General features: G+C 36.7%; 1 protein-coding gene across 2 annotated transcripts in view; it reads right to left on the bottom strand.

Moving 5' to 3' along the window:
• The window catches only part of WDR6 (WD repeat domain 6), a 370840-nt gene extending 364854 nt beyond the window's left edge, over positions 1-5986 (bottom strand). The window contains exon 1 of one of the 2 annotated variants that reach the window (XM_044078749.1): positions 5910-5986. The gene's annotated coding sequence lies outside the window, so the exon portion shown is untranslated. The remainder of the gene's footprint in view (positions 1-5909) is intronic. The other variant, XM_044078750.1, reaches the window with a different exon arrangement.
• Positions 5987-14598: the final 8612 nt, after the last annotated feature.

Below are 14598 nucleotides of genomic sequence, written 5' to 3' on the forward strand. Positions count from 1 at the left end.
TGACATTTTATGATACATGAAATAACTAGATTACATAAAGTAAATATGACCCGAAATGTCAGAATACTGTATTCTGTTTTACCAGTCATCAGGATTATTAAGAGGAATTCACAAGATATAACAGAAATAAACAGGATATACTGCCGCACAGCTAAACCAATAATGGATAAAGTGATACTATAAAACATACAGTAACAAAAGAAAGGAAGAGAAGAAGCAAAATGCTATCATGGAAACACTGAAAAGAAAACTATAAAGCAATTAAAACAAGAAGGATTACTGTTAGAGGAATATAGAAAAGAGAGCAGATTGTCAAAAATATTTAGAAAGATAGGCATGCTAAAAGCAATGCACAGTATCAAAACAGACTATCTTCTACCATACACTCTTGCCAATAACAAACTAAAAACTTAGAAGGTATGCAGATAAATATAAAGAAAAAGAATGAAAGAAGCAATTCAAATCCAAAAAGGTTTACAGAAAACTGGGAAACAAAGCAAAGGAATGGAAACAATACCAAAGAAGAAGAAACAGACACATTTTGAACAAATATTTATGAAGGCAGTGTTGAATATATGTCGATTGGAAAGAAGAAACAGTAAGAGGCTGTAATGCAGTGGACATGAAATGGGATGAAGTAACAGAGACATTGAGATGAAATTAAGAAAAGCTCTTAAATGGAAAACCCCAGGCCCAGACACAGTGCTTAGCTTCTCTGTCTGTAAATATTACTATCTTTATATAAAGATTTAGCCCCGAGTTAAGAATTTAATTACAAGCTTATCCCAAACAGACACCAACCCCTGGTTAACAAGAAAAACTATACTCTTTCTTAACAGTGACCTTCAAGCCATTCTAACAATTATACACCAATTACTTGCCTTCTGGCAAAATACAAATTATATACTGGAACTAATGCAGACAAGACTTTAATAATTTAGAAAAAAATCAGTTATGGCAACAGAACAAAAAGGTAACAAAATAAAGACATGTGGAACAAAGGATCATCTGGTACTAAATAAAGCCATAACAGAGAGCTGGAAAGGGGGAAGAATCTAAGTATGGCATAGAAAGATTACAAAAAAGCATATGACAGCATCCCGCATTCAAGGATAAAGGAATGCTTACAGATGTACAAGATGCACCCTATATCGATAAATTACATTATAGTGGCCAAGAAGCAAACTACCTGCAGTTGAACTATGACAAAGGACAAAGTATTATCCTAGGGATAAAAATTCAAACGAGGATATTCCAGGGTGATTCCTGGTCATTGCCACTGTTTTGTCCTGGCTACCAGAAATCAACCTTGTTTAAAGACTTCTTATCTACTTTTCGTGGTAAAGTTCATCAGATGAAGAGTTGAAAGCACAACTACAAATGATTAAAACAACTTTCACAGATGATATAAGAATGGTATTTGGACTTGAGAGATGTACAATGATAACATTTAAAAAAGGAAGGCTGCAGAACCAAGAAGATATCAATCATGACCCAAACTAAAATTGGTATGCAGCTAAAGGTCAAGCCAAAATGCAAGAAAAATGTGTCAGAGTTCCAAAATGAACTTGACACACCACGGTTGGAATAATAAAATAACTTTAATAAAAATAATAAAATGTATATGGCGAGTGCTTTCGCAGTACAACACATTGCTTCTTCAGACCAGTCAACCTTGCATAGGAATGTCATATAATGGAACCTGAGTAGGCTGGGAACAGATGAAGGATCGGCAATAAAACCAACAAATAATACTTCAAAAAACTACAACTGATATTGAAAACTGCCTTGATATCTAGGAATAAAGTTCAAGCTATAAATCAATTTGCTCTTTTTGTTCTAACCCACAATTTGGGGTGAATGATCACCCCAAAAGTAGTTTCAACTGGACAATAAAACAAAAAAATGCTTCATGCTTATCAAAGAAGATATAAAAATCATTGTACAATAAAAGATCTTTACTATTCAAAAACAAGTATACTGATTAGACAGCCTAACCAGTGTGCCCAGTGTAAACAGAGCAAATACCAATAGAAAGAAATCCGTCTGCTGAATTATCATTGAGCAGCCAGATTTTCTTATTGGCATATGCTGGATAAGAGCACTGCAAACCTGTTTTACAGAGAACAGAGCAAAACTATGAGAAAAATCAGTTATGTTTTGCAAAACTGAAGAAACTGAAACATTCCTTACTTTTACTCATATTTTTTAGCTTTCCCATGTAACATTATTGATTTTTTTTTTAATAGTTGAAAAAAAACAGCAATGGAGAGGCTATTTTCTGTGTTGCTTCCCTTGCGTTACACTGATGTACTGTGCAAGCATGGGAATGCAAGTCCCAGAGGCATGCACAGTATGTCAGCAAAGAGAAGACAACACGGAATAAAGCTAAAATGCCAGTATACAAAGGAATTACTTAAGAATGTTAAGCAATTTCCTTTTTTCTTAAGCAATGTTATTGTACAACAGCAATAACCCACTCCTGAATGTGGGCATTGCAGGATTTATCCACTGTCTACATTCAACAGTGGATTTATCCACTGTTGAATGTAGATTCTGTAAAACAGAACTGTAAAGAGTTGCATTTCATGTTATTGGGTGGCAGAGGGCCTCTATACTGAAAGGCATAATATTGTGGCAAGATTGTTACACTAGGGATTGTGCAAACACTACAGCACAGAAGTATCTGAGAAGTATTAGAAATAAACCACAAAGCATTATAGAGAGTGATGAAGTTTATATCACATGGAATCACCCATTACTAAAAGTTAAAAAAAACAAAAAAACATGCAAAAAAACTGCATGTAGTAATCCATGAAAAAAGACACGTAGAATTGATTACTAAAATTGTTGCACCCAGTGACTATAGGGTCTTAAGTACAGAGACCCACAAAGTTATAAAATAGAAGGATTTGCAAGCAAAAATGAAAAAAAATGTGGAAGAAAGATGCCCAGAAAGTTCTAATAGCAGTAGACTCAATGTGTCTAATAAAGAAATTACAGTTGTACCTACATATGCTACAAGTACATTTAACCCTGTATAAATTACTGTAGGTGGCAATTCTGGACACACTGCGAGTGCTGAGAAGCATGCTCATGGCTAACAAAGATTGAAACAATGCTCGTTTCATGAACTGTTCCCCGCGTGCTACCAAAGGACAATCCATCAAGAAGGTACAGTGCCAGTTACAGAAAATGGGATAATGTGGAGTGTCCACACTTTGACTGCAGCCCTGCAGTCTTTTCTCTGCTCTAAGACATTCCAATATCCATTGATGCACTACACTCTCTGAATTATGACCAGCTACAGCTGTATGCCACTGGGGTCCACATTGACAAATGCAGTAACTGGCCCTTCCAGTATGCCTGCCCACAACCCTAACAGTGATCATATGGCCTTTAACAAATTTCCCTGTCTCCCATATAAAGTACACAGCAGACAATGATGGTATTATTGTCCTAAAAAGAACAGTACAACTAAATAGTTTTTAGTTGATTCAGCTACTTTAAGAAAACACTCTGAAAATGCTTACTGGAGCACACAAACTGTTTGTACTTCTGAGTACCAGAATATAAGTTAATATCACAAATTAGCATACAAATAGATCTGTGCAGCTTCTAAAGGCTATGCCATAATAGCAAACAATGGTTACTTACAATTGTAAGCCTTCTTTTAAAAAACAATCCAGTTTGTATATGAAGTCATTTTAGTTCGATAGCATACTTAATTAATATACTGGTACTTTACAGAACAAGTTTTACAAATATGTTTTTAGGTGCCACTTTGCAGGAAGTGCAACACTCCCATGCCACTAAAAATAAATGAAGGAAAGGTTGGATGGGGCACAAGGTTCTACTTGTGAAATACAAAAATTAGCAGCAGTGAAGTGTACCACCTAGGTGTCATCTCTGTGCTTTACTCACAATGTGAAAAGGAGTGCAGTGGTACAGTTAGTGTTGCTGCATCATAGCTTTTGGTATTCTAGTTTGGTTCCTGGCTGAGATGTCTAGTATGAAGGTGGTGAATATTATGCCTACATGCACATGGAATTTTGCCTACTGTTCTGATTTTCTTCCACATCCCAAAAGATATGTCACAAGTGATCAGGTGTGTACTTCTTAAGACACAATGACATCTTATCCAGCATTACTTAATCTGCCTTGTACCCAGTAAGTGCAAGGGCAGGTTCTAGTTCCTCCTGAAATGGGTAAAAGTATATCAGAGATGAATGAATGAACTTGCAAGGGTTTTGCAATATGGCGTTTGAGGTTAAGGAGTGGTACCAGCCCAATTACAAAGTATAAATCTGCAATAAAAATACTTTTACTTCTACACTTTTTGCAGTACAGTTCACTTTCAAACCACTTAAAGTACACTCCGCAGAACCAGCATTCTTCTTTAGAATTAAACAGTTAAGATTTTTACCCTCAGGTTACTGTTGCTATTGTTCAAAAATTATTTCCAATAAAAGGAGTTTTGAGAAAAAAAATCACAAAGTATAATGTTTACAAAGTACTAATTGTAACCCTTAAAACATAAAAATAAAACATTACTTTACTGTCCTAGTTTTTACATTAATCTTGGTAAAAAATGTACAATAACATCACATTTTAAGACAAGTCTGGTAAGAATCAGAATCTGACCCTATGGAAACCTGGAGTCTGGACTCTGGGACATAATCTCAGTGCCACTCAGCCTACAGTAACTAACTTTCTTACATCTGCATGCAGAAGTTAAACCTTTGTACACGCTTACGTGGCACTTTCTGCACATTTCATTTAACCAAAAGTTCTAAAAGAATTACTCTGTCTCTTTAAGTTGATTAAGTTATTGCTAACAACGTTTCTACATTGTATTAATCTCGAATACCGTGTTTAGAAAGAAATTAGCTATAAATATTGTCATATAATAAAAAAGCTATAAAATATAACGAACTACCAGTGCTTACCTAACAGAACTTTAACAGAAACAGTGTATTCTTAGATCCAGTACTGCACTTAATGTCCAAAATCAGGTTTTAACTATTTAGGGTTGCCACCTTTTCAAATGCTCAAACTGGGACATTTTTTGTCGAAACATCAGATTTTGCAGGGCAAACATACCCATGGCCAGTACAAAAGACATAAGTTCTCTTTTGTGCCAGAATAAAAGCTTGTTCTTGTAGCATTTGAGTTGCTTATTCTGTTTATTATAATATGTAGGTGTTTCAGATACAAAATAACTGTTTTATGCAACTATTAAAAAAAATATAGGAAATATTTTTGTCCTAAAATGTCAGGACATTTGCCATTTTTTCAATTTTTTGCAGGACACAACTGCCCAAAATGGGACTGTCCCTCACAAAGTGGGACAGGTGGTAACCCTACAACTATTGCTCTTACAAAGTTGATAGAGTAACATGTTTTGCATTAGAATGTATTTTCTGAAGGACATGAAGTGTGAAACTCGAATGTGCGAAATTGTTTAGCGACTTCAATTCACAATAAGTTGCCAAACAGCCACACGCTTTATGGGAAACATCAAAAATATGAGGCAAAAATGTAGACGTTCTGTAAAGGTTTGACAGCTGAACGTTATACACACACCATAAATAAAGAGGACAACTACCGTCCAAAACATAAGGAAACCAGCACTGGAAAGCTTCTGTTAAACACAAGCTCGCAATTTAGACGGTTAAAATAGCATGCGCATACAATCTTACCGCACAGTAAAAACCTACAAAAACAGCACAGTGCAAAATGGAAAAAATAAAAAAAAAATTACACCATAACATCAAAAGTGTGCATTCTGCCACAGCAAACTACCGAATTTAATGTAAGTAGAGCAGTTAGTGAGGTGCTACACAAAATAAACTGCATAAAGGTATCTAATAAATGTAAACTAACAAATGACAATGACCACAATTTACCAGACATGTAGCAACTCAGTATACAATTCCATTAGTTAATTGGAATGTCACGCTGGCTGCATTGGCCAACCAATTTGAAGATGTGGGGAAACAAATTGCTGCTGTAACGGAAGTGTTACAAAATATGTGATCCCCTTAAAGAACCAATCCCACTATTCTGATTTTTGTCCTATCAGCAATATCAGACCACTTGATTGTGTGTGAATCCATCCCCAACTACCCCATATTCCGCTCTAGAAACATGGATCATTTTGTTATTATACCGCATAATCACAGAATGCTGGTTCAGTGATTTTTTTTTAAATATACGAGTGGATGAAAATGACAACTTAAAGAAATAACGGTGAAAAAGGATAATTGAACCGGCATTTTGTATACGCACAGTTTAATTTCAAAGCTTACTACAGCTGCAAATGACTAGTATTGAAAGTCAATGCGTAAATAAATGCACATATGCATACTGCGTAGGTACGTACATAAAAAAGGATCATACCTCTCAAGTACTCAGGTGTACCTCTTTATGAGGAATGTTCCTCGTTTTGTGTGTTAAAATGGTCATGTTCCTCACACTTCCACATTGAAACGGTCTGTAACTCATTCAATGTTCGGATTTTTTTTAAAACTGATATCTGGTTGGTAAATAGTACTGAATCATATTAATTCAGCAAAGAACTTAAGTATAAAGTAACACAGTTCAAACATCCTGTGAGCTTCCGAGTTAAAGTTGTCAGTAAGCTGTTGGTAAGTGTTCCACATTTTGCCACATTATAAGAGGCAGTGCGCCTCAGTTTGGAGAGGGAAGATTGAGAAGTATGAAAATGATTGCTGAACTGGTATTCTGTAATAAGTCATTTAGAAATGTAGCAAGTGGTGAAATTATGGATATGGTTAACCATCAGCTACTCATCCACACTCTGAAAACCTTTTCCTTAGATAACCAAGCTCTCCAATGGTTTCATGCCTACCTCACTGGTAGACAGTAAGCAGTGCTGTGGCAGAACAAGCGCTCATGTCTGTTACCTAATACCATAGGAGTTTCTCAAGGCTCCATATTAGGACCTCTTCTCTTCAGTCTTTATTAATGACCTCTATGCAGTCATCCCAGATGCCGCTTGCATTCAATATGCAAATGACTCTACACTAGTATGTTCTGACACCTCTCCAATAAACCTACTATCAGCAACCCAGCATACATTTACCATAGTTGAAGACTGGCTCTCTGAGCGTCACCTGATCTTAAACCCAAACAAAACCAAACTACTACTATTCTCCCCAACCCGTAAATCCTCTACAGCATCCTTTACCATAAAATATAACAACGGCACTATCATCTCCCCAGACCCCTATACAAAACTTTTAGGAGTAACTATTGACAACAATCTTAGATTCGACATGCATATTAACCAAACCATTAAATCCGTAAACAAGAAACTTGGGTCACTTTATAGGATAAAATCTTTCCTAACTCCAATGGCTAAAGCAACCATTGCCTGTTCGCATCTTCTCTCTACCCTTCTTTATGCCTCTCCCGTACTTACTAACCTTACCAAATCTGACCTTAACAAACTCTCTAGTTGCTATAATCATATTTCCAGATTTGCAACTGGCATGCCCTATAGGACACACCACTGCCTTAACCTAAAATCCTTGGCTGGATAGAACTGTCAGACCTTCTCCAGCTAAACCAACTCATAGAAGCATTTAAAATTCTCAAACAACCTGACAACACCCCTGCACTGAAAAATATAATCATTCCTTACACCAGTCTAGGCTTTCTTCGCTCATCAAATAGGCTTCTTCTCCAAACAATCAAGTCCTATAATTCAGGGGGTGATTCACTGTTTTCCAATGCCATAGGTAAAATATGGAACTCCCTCCCTCCTACTCTTACTCTTACTACCTCCTTAGCCCAATTCAAGAAGAGTCTAAAACTTCATTTTAAGTCACATTGGCTTTGTCCATGCTCCAGCCCTGATTAGCTCTTTTCCTTTAAACCAGGGTATAAATTTCCTCTGGCTCACCCTAGTAGAGAAGCTACACCTTTTAATTATGGAATTGATCTAACTCCATACTTGTTTGACTGAATCTGACCATAAATTGACGCCTTTAAATCATTTTGTAAATGTTCACTTGCGGTAAGGGGCCTGTAACCCCAATAGGATCTATGGATAGAAACTAAACTCATAATCTACATTTGTCATATCTTAAGCTAGCATGCTTGTAAAAGTCTGTAATAGAATTTCTGTATTTGTTGTAGCTATATCTAGGATGTTTGTAGAAGTCTGTAAAATTGTTTTCCTCACAAATATTTTACTATATGTAACATTCTGCTAATGTATCTATGTTGGAACTTTTCTCCCAGGGCCTCCGCTGAAAATGGACATGTATCCAGTCGGACTATCCCGGTCAACAAATGTAAAATAAAATAAATAAAAAAATAAATAAATAAATTACACTACAAGTATACAGAATGTTAGCTCAGCAAACCTTTTTTCTTGTACCTTTTGACTTCCCCTGATTTTGGCTACAATGGAGAACACTGGACCGTATTAGAGTATTTTCATGCCCCTTATAAGGTTATGGCAGTAGCACAGTTTCCTAGCTGCACACTATCCGCATAGCATCCTCAACTTTCTGATATTCCAGTATTTTCCATTATCATTCCATTTTTGAACCCTTCCTTCAAATACATTCACCACAGTCTAAAGCTTTAAAATCAGTATTTTTCTTCTTGAAACTTTTTACCACATACATCACCTCATGACCTTCGTTGAATTATCGCATGCAATAACTTTTTAACACAGCATTTATGGCCATTATGTCTAGACTAGAAAGGGAGGAATAATAAAGAAAATGCAGCCTTAAAGAGCTGCTACTATATTTACTAATTTAGTGGAATTTACATAAATATAAATTATTTTTACCTCATATTTTTCCCTTTCCATCCTAAATCATACTTCCTTATCATTCAGAAAGTTTATGAAAAACCTGTCCTTGATTTTGCCTTCTCTTTTTGCCATGTCCCTTGTGAGATTTTTGTTTTTCCTACTAAATCATTGAGAATTACAACCAATCAATAATAGCAGGCATTAGAGTTTCATACTTTTTATTGTTAGAAAAATGCTTGTCATTGCAACACCTATTGCTGTCCTATTAATTTTTTAAATGGATTAAAAAAAAAAACTTCACGAGTATTTACTTGCAGTGACACAATACCAACACTTGCCTTTTTAGACAAAATTCATGCAACACTTCAGTGTTCTTCTGTATTATTGCCCTGATTTTCAGGGAAGTTCCTGATTTTGGCTCAGAATTTTTGTACTTTGTCCCTCCTAAACTGTGTGAGACTTTGCACAAAATGGACTGCAATCAACATAAAATGAGAATCATTTTGGATAAAGATTTCATTTACCTCAGAAAATGCATGACAGTTAAATTCTCTTGTTTTACCATTTCAAGTCTGCAGTTACAACATTTAAAAACTGTCCCTCATTGCCCATCATTATTTTTGCCCTTGTCCCTGATTTTGAGGATAGAAGAGGTTGAGAGCCTTATTTACAACAATACCAAAGGTTCATAGGTAAGTATTTGGCTAACTGCTCTTGTGTGCCATTTTAAGCCAAATGGATTTCCTTTCAAAGGGGAGAATCAAATCCTCTATCTTGTGTCTTGTGTCTATGAGGTAAATACCTTAAATAATACCAGCCCCCCACTATTAAACCAACACCCAGCCCTCAAGTTGTCATTTACAAATGTGAATCTGTAAATGACAACTTACAGAAATAAAGGATCTCTGACAGAATGCAGGTTTCTCGATTCTTTTTTTCAAAGATTTTTTTAAATTTCTTTTTATGATGTGCATGTTTGTGTATATGCATGTGCTTGAGTATTTTGGGCACTATATTGTATAGGCAGGCAATAATGTTAAGTGTGTTGCAGGAGGTATTAGGACTACCAATGTTCACTATACTTAAATGCAAATGTGCTGAAGAATAAAAAGACTGGCATGTGAATGGTTACAGCAATATGACAATGTAATGGGAAATCCAACATTAGTTTTATGACAGTGAAATGAGGAAATCTCTTTTGTTTTGTTTTTTTTTTTTTTCTCTCTGCAAAGGGTCTGAAAAACAGATTCTGGCAGAATGTTTGAGGTTTGGGCCACCAGATGCATGAAAGACACTCAATTACATTTAACAATAAATAAATAAATGTTGAGGCAAATGTATAAACTCTAAGATGCATTTTTTAAGTCAGAGAACCATTAGCATTTAGAATTTACTAACTGAAAAGACTCAAATCAATATATAGGCTTTATGTGCTCAAAGCAAATCCAGGCTGCTATACTGAAAATACGAAATTATGGTACAGGTCATTTTGTTAGTTTTGACCCTTAGTTAACTACATATTTTTTTAGCTTTATTGTTCAATGGTACATGATGCAACCCTAAATGATATACTGTGCAGTGTTGTATAGTGGAAACATACATTTTTGATTCTTGTATCAGCGTGGGAGACGGAGTCATTCCTACTGTTACTGCCTCAGTGTATAATTCATAAATCTTCCAAAGAGCATTTGCAAAGCTTAGTAAAATTAACCCTAGGAATAATCAGGAGTTGCCATCCATGCTGTGTCACAACATTGTTTAAATCCGCTGAATTTTACTTGTGTTAAACTGACAGTGTGCACTGCTTCATGGTTTGGTAGTTTTGTTTATGGGCGCAGTATTTTCCACTGAAAAAAAAAATAATGATTTGAAAAGAGTTTGCAAGAGCAGAGGCATGCATGACTGGAATGACTTGAGACACATCTCCCTGGATTATATGAAGAGAAACACAAACCTCTTTGACTATGTGATCCAGGCATGTATGAACCTAACACTTAGCAGCATTCCAACTTCTCCAAGATGGAAGGTTGGCATAATGATTAAGATGTTTACCTTAATGACACAAGGTGCAGTTTGATTCTCACCTGGGTTCATTGGCTAGGCTGAAAATAGCCCACAAGGGCAGTTAGCCTAGTACTAATCTATGAACTTATGAGCCTGTGATACCTCAATACAAGCAAAAGATAACTTACTTCAATAATTGTCTTAACTTTTGGTGTTATTCAAGTGGGATACGATATCTGTCAGCATGGGAGGACATGGTCAACACACCACACTGCTTCACCAGGGATGGTATGCACCTGTCCCTTTTAGGCTTTCATATATTGGCTAACACATTATCCACTCAACTGTGCCTTTATAAAACAATGACAACTGGATCAAACTACCTACATAGCAAAACAAACTAATAAAAACTTAAAGGTACTACTGATCAGTGTTAGGAGCCTAAACAAACACACCATTTTCTGCAAGCCCTTCTCACCCTACAGGTTCCTTTCCCTTGAGAGTATAGACATATGTGTAGTGACCAAGACATGGTTCAGATTGACAGACAGCACCCTGCCTGTGTAGGGCTACAATGCCTTCTGTACCTTTAGACCTGCCACTACATAGGAAGGGAATAAAAGTGGATGTGTCTAAATACTCATCCAAAAAAGGCTCAAATTAAGGCTGGTAAAGCATCATGATGTGCTTGAGAGCCTTCGTGTCCAAGTTACCATCACCAAAGTCTCTTTCTATATCCTGATGAGCTACAGATTGCCCTGTATGACCCAGGATTGTTGTAGCATCTACTCAAATGAACAAGAGTCACTTAGCATTAATCCAAATACCATATTTTTGGCTGACTTCAACTATTCAAACATAGACTAGGGAACATATACCACTATTAGTGTGCAAGTCCAGAGATTATTGGACTTTGTCAATACAAATGCCCTGGAACAACTAGTTAGAGTACCTACCAGGGAAACAACATCCTTGGCCTTGACTTCACTAGTATGAGTGCATCATGCTTCATCCCCAGTGTTGCATCCTCACTTAGCAAGTCCAACCATAAATCTGTCTCCCTTATAATAAAGATAAAACTAGAGTCCTGCCTGGGCCCCGTTACTTTTAAAAACTTCTCCAAGACTAACTTCCTACTTTTGAGTGATTTTCTGGATAGATTGAAATGCCCCACAAATCTGAAAAGCCATGCTGTTTATGCAGAAACTTACATCAGAATCTTTTACCAACACGTACACAATACACAGAAGCAGTTGTTTCCAAAAGAAGCAAGTGGAGAAACCATAAAAATAAATCACCCTGGTAGAATCACAGCATAAATATGGTTTATAACAAAAGGAACAAAATAATAACCAAAATGGTTTATAACAAAAGGAACAAAATAAGGGTCTATATTAGAACATCAAAGTTTCAAAACTTCGAATGTTCTAATATCGAACCCTATTCAGCGAAAGCTGAAAACATCGAACATACAGAACAGCAAATTTTTTCCTAGGGGAAAAAATTCACTGTTCCAAAACACATACACACAACACAAGCACACCAAACAAACAGCAATCCACACACATACACCTAAAATCTTACACCTAACCCTACACTAAACTATACACACACCACTAACTATCCACTTACCTTAACCCAAACCCTAACCCTAAGGTCCGTCACTATCAAACACTCAACTCACCCGCTCCCTAACCCTACCTCACCTACCCCACCCTAACGCTCACGTCCACACAATCGCACACTTACCTGACCCGCGCCCTAACCTTAACTCACCTAACCCATCCTAACCCTCACATCCACACAATCGCACACATACCTCACCCGTGCCCTAACTCACCTAACCCGCCTTAACCCTCACGTCCACACAATCGCACACATACCTAACCCGCACTCTAACCCTAACTAACCTAACCCGCACGCAATCGCACACTTACCTGAACCTGACCCGTAACTTTCCACCACAGCGCTGAAAATACCGAAGTAACAGAAACGGACAACCAAATTCTTTCCCTAGGAAAAAATTTGGGTTTCTGTTGCTTTGATGTTTTCAGCTTTCGCTGAATAGATTTTGATATTAGAACATTCGAAGTTTTGAAACTTCAGTGTTCTAATATTGACCCCAAAATAATAACCAAAAATAAAAAGTGCAACACCCAGCAAAATAAGAATCTAATTGTCGATCGTCTAGTCAGGATGAAGTAGATGAACATTGTGGGTTCTGTTGAAGTAGCTTTATTATGTGCAAACACAAATATATATTCAAACTAGCTGTTTTATACATAGATGTTCACACTCTGGCTGTACTCACAAAATGGCACTGAAGCTAGCAAGTGCTTGCTATTTATATGCATGTTCAGGTCTTAGAAATGCTTCTTAAGGGTATAAAACACATGTTATTTTATATATTCCCACTTTGAGAAATGTCATTGACAGCATTGACTGACATGCTATAGGTTCAAAGTAATTTCTTCATCATGCAATTACAAAACTAGATAGATATATACAACTATGTCCAAGTTGCTGTGTATTTCACACTGAGCCTGGAAATACAACCAGATCATGTGATATAGAAATTGGAAGTGGATTTAGCAACTGGAATTGTCTCTGCTGAATGTTCAGCCTTAGGGACATTATGAACATTATCAGAAATGGTAGTGGGAATCAAGTCACATTCTGGAACAGGAACATTGTCTGTATCACTCTGAAATTTAGAGTCTGTATCACAGGAACAATGCTGCGATAATGGTTCTGATAAAGGAAATAGATGTCTGCAAGTTCTCCTGTACTCCACACCCTCAGATTTCACAAGATAGGATCTCAGCTCTTCACATATATTTGTTACTTGACCAATCCGGTCGAAACCTTTCGCCATTTGTATCCTTACTGTCTCTCCTTTCAACGGATGAAGAAATCTGCTTGATTTGTCATAACTGGACTTCTGGAAGGAATGCTTTGTAAATAATTGGGCTTTGATTGCTTTGTTGTTCTTAGCTTTAGGCCTCAATAAACTGGAACTGATAGGCAATGTTGTTCTGGTTTGCCTAGATAGAAGTCTCTGAGCTGGTAAGCCAAGTATATCGTCATGGGGTATGTTTCTGAGATTGAGTAAATTCAAGAAGATATCGGTATTGTCATGCTTTGACTTCTCAAGTAATTGCTTTGCGCACTGTACTGCACGTTCAGCTAGTCCATTTGACTATGGATATTCTGGACTACTAGTAACACGTACAAAGTCCCATTCTCTTGCAAATTTCTGAAACAACTGACTGGTAAATTGGGTACCATTGTCAGAGATAAGCTTTTGTGGACTTTCATGGACTGAAAAATGATGTTTCAGCCTGGTAATAACAGTAGTGGATGTTAGGTTAGGTAGTAAATTGATTTCAAACCAGTATGAATAAGAATCTACCAATACTAAGTAATGTTGATTGTTCCACTCAAATATGTCATGGGCTACTGCTGACCAAGGTAGTTCAGGAACTTGACTTAGCTGAAGCAGTTTAGTACTACTGCATACTGAACAAGAAGAAAGTACTTTATCAATGTCTTTTGCTAGAGAACGCCACAATACTAGTCGTCTCACCCTTCTTTTGGTAGCTTTGGAACCTGGGTGACCATGATGCAAAATATGGATATATTCTTGCTGTAAGGAAGCAGGAACAACAATTGTAGGACCTTTGAAAATAATGCCATCTTCCATCAACTTCTCATCTCTGTAAGGAAAGTAGGTTTGCACTTCAGGTGGTACACTAGATTGCTTTGACGGCCATCTAACATTAATGTAGTGGTTGAGC

This window comes from Protopterus annectens, chromosome 7.part1 (assembly GCF_019279795.1).
Source record: "Protopterus annectens isolate FY-2018-M chromosome 7.part1, PAN1.0, whole genome shotgun sequence".
NCBI classification, from domain to species: domain Eukaryota; kingdom Metazoa; phylum Chordata; order Ceratodontiformes; family Protopteridae; genus Protopterus; species Protopterus annectens.